Below are 3,721 nucleotides of genomic sequence, written 5' to 3' on the forward strand. Positions count from 1 at the left end.
GGGGGGGGGGGGGGGGGGGGGGGGGGGGGGGGGGGGGGGGGGGGGGGGGGGGGGGGGGGGGGGGGGGGGGGGGGGGGGGGGGGGGGGGGGGGGGGGAAGCGTAGACTAATGTGTACAAAACTGTGCTATCTGCCCTGAGTAAATCACTATGCAGTATATGCATGTATTGAAACAACACATTGTTCCCCACAAAAATAAATATAAATAAAACTGAAAAAAAGAAAAGAAAAAGGAAAGACAACAGTCTCTGATGAGACTTCTTTTCATACTCAGGTTTCAAGGCATGCTGATGAGCATGTTTCCAGAAACTGCCATGAGACAAGTTTGTTTCCTCAGATATTTCTTTCCCCCAATATAAGAAACTGGATTTTAAAGTATTACAACCAAGAATCTTTCCACACATTGCTTTTTTGCCTAAAAGTTCCCAATTCTTCACCACCCTCAGTCTCTGAAACAGTTAAGTACTCCAAATCTGCTTCTGTGATCCCCACATTCAAATTTGGATGTGTTTCAAACTCAGGCTCATATCTAAAAGGCTTTTCTCAAGATTTAAAAGAATGAAATTCATTAACAAAAAAGTACGTTCATATTTAATTCCCCCACTTTACTGCCCATTGAAATCACCTGCGGAGATTTTGAAACCACCCCTCTTGGATCAAACCCCCAGAGATTCTGACTGATGTCCAGCCTGGGCATCCAAACTTGTATAAGCTCCCCAGGCGAATCTAAGGTTCAGTTCTGTTGCAAAGCCCTGCTCTGGAGAACCAGTGCTCCCAGTACTACAAAGTTGACTTGATGTTTATCATCTGCAACAGATTATACAATCCTTGACCAGAGTGGATTGATTTGGTTTTTCTGTCTGCAACTTTGACTTCTATTTTGTTCTATTCTTTGCAAAGGTGAACCCAACAAAATAATGCTGAACAAATCATTTAAGGAGTGCTTACTAAATAACCCATCTGTTTCTGATACTGTCCCACTGATTTTCTTGAGTTATAAACAAAAGAATGCAATTTCATATCAACTGAGACAGTTAAGAATTACCAGCTGGGCTAAAGGAATGACAGGGTCAGATATCTGGCATATTTCCACTTGGCTTAGAATGCCCAGTAGTTCAGTGTAACATTCACCAACCTAAAACTGGAAGAAAAAAGGAAGAAGTTTAATAAGTTATCTAGCTTGGTCATATTAATTTCTAGAATTTGATATTAGCTCTTATAACGACCATGGCAGAGCCTTATTTTAAGAGCAATGGGAAACTCTAACGTATGTTGTCAGATACAAGTGCATCTCAACTAAAAGGAAAATGTGTGATACATACACTTTTATCTCAGTCTCTATCCATCTCTAATTATTTCTTGTATAAAACCAGCAGTGGAATTATTAGGTTAAAGAGCATTTACATATAGCTGAGCACTATGAAATATGTCAATATATCACCTCATTCTCTGCCTAGTTCTTGAAAAGAATTGTGTCTTTAATAGTAGAGGTGACACCTTTACTAATAAAATTATGCCTGTTAGAGAATTGATATCTGGCTACCACTACAGCCATCCAAAGTTCTTTGTCCCAGGACTTCAGTATCATTGTAGCAATTATGCTACTTATGAGACCATGTGACTGAAAAATGTCATTTTTCACTAATTCAATCTATTTAGATGGTCAAAAAAAAATTAAAGGCATTTAAAGTCTCTTGATCCATACTGACAGCTTTTCAGAAAGCTTATACCAACTTTTCTTCCTCTTTGTCAGCACTAAATATGATCTTCGTCAACTTGATTGATACAAATATTATCCCATTATCGCAGGCAACTGTATGAAATAATTTATATTATGGAAGCATACATGGTATTGCTATATAAATGAGACCATGAGACATCCAAATGCAGAATTGTGTTTAAACTGAGACCATGTAGAAAACATAGTAAACACCCAATAAACTTGCTCTATTAAGTTGAAATCAAAATATGGTTATTTGTTTTCAGAATCTGTTTCCAAAGAGCAAAGGTTCTGATATCCACTTCCTGGGCTGTGATGAGGAGGTCTCAAGACTGCTCAGCTGTTGGATAAAGCAGAACCCTTCAGAAGTCTTTCTACTAGCAGGAGCTACTAGTATGCAGATCAGGGAGATGGGAGCTCAATAATGGTGTTTCCAAATGTAGCTGGGAACTTCAAAATCATTTCATTAATGTTTTTAACATTGCTTGGAAAACTGGCAAGCAGTGCCTATTTTTGGTCAACCAATCTGTATAAACTTACATATAAATGTATTGACAATCACTCTATTTTCTGGTCACCCCAAGAGTAAAACATCATATTCCTGAATGTACAATGGTAAGTTCAAAGTCTAAGTTTCAAAGACTTTTGACTTCCCTGTCTAATCTTAATGCGATTGGATCAGGGTTTATTTCAATTGATATCTTTCTGATACTAATACACGTAATTATCTTTCATAAAAGAGAATTGTAGCCTCTAGTATTTCTATTTTTTAACTGAGTTCATTTGAGATATTTTAGACTGAAAGGACATGGTTTAGATGGATTGTATTTTGAGATTGATTCCTGCTCTGTGCATACCTGCAAGTCCTGTTGCTATTTCCAGCTCCCCACCACTTCACTTAAAAGGGCAATATGTCTACTTCTGCAGAAATTAAAGGATTCCCAACTTTTCTCAATCCAGCTAGTTTGCTGTGCCTGCCATGAACTTGTTCTAGCAGTTGTCATAATATGTTGCTTCAAGTCTATGCCTTCAAGTCAGATGCTGCTCCTAGTTGCTTTCTTTGGGGAGTGGGTAAGGACTTGGAGCCTCGAGGTGGACTGTTTGGATGTGAATCCCAGCATCACCCCTTTACAGCCTGCATGATCCCAAGAAGGTCATTTAACCTCTTAGGTGACACTAATAGCACCTACCTCAGGTAGGCAATCGAGTAAGCATTATACCTGTAATAAACGATCATCCTTTTGCCTGCTTGTTTTTGCCACTGCTGTTGTTACTGATTTGTTTGGGTGCACCCAAGTCTGTGCATTTAAAATTCAGCTCCCCCTCCCCAACAACAAATATATATTTCTCTCCTCCCCCTTCCCTAATCCCCTGTTTCAGTGTCCCTCTCCCCCTTTCACCTCTCATCTCTCTAGTAGAAGAATGGAGAAGGAATTTGAGAGCAAGTCTGAGGCTGGGAGACCAATGGGAAAACTCGTGCAACCAGCCCTGGGTATTTGTGGGGAGAGGAGGTGTGGAGTACAGAGATGGGAAAAGAGGCATGGACAGCACAATTTACAGGTTTTCATGCGCCTTTTTGACAGCAGACCGCTGAGAGAGGGGACTGGGACTATAATTTCCACACTCCAAAGGGCAGGGAGGGCTTTGTGGGAACTGGAATGGCCGAGCCGCCCCCAGCTTGCGTCTGTCACAGCACCTGAGAGCGGGTTACCTTGGTCCAGGAGAGCTCGCTCGCTGACCAGGGCCTGGCGCAGGACCGCCTCGTCCACCGCCCCGAGATCGACGACCTGCTGGTCACGCACATCTGACTCCCTGGGGTTGGACCCGAGGGTTGGAAGAGGGAAGCTGCCTAGCTTGGGGTGGGTGCAGAGGACAGGGGTTGGGGGTGAGAGTCACTGTCATATACCACTTCTGAGCTCTTCATCAGCATCACAAAGGGACCCAGCTCAGCTGGGGGAGGCAGTGGCCAGACCACCTCCATCCCTCCCCAACCCCCCCCAAC

Source organism: Galeopterus variegatus, unplaced genomic scaffold (genome assembly GCF_000696425.1).
Source record: "Galeopterus variegatus unplaced genomic scaffold, G_variegatus-3.0.2 Scaffold2896, whole genome shotgun sequence".
Classification (NCBI taxonomy): Eukaryota; Metazoa; Chordata; class Mammalia; order Dermoptera; family Cynocephalidae; genus Galeopterus; species Galeopterus variegatus.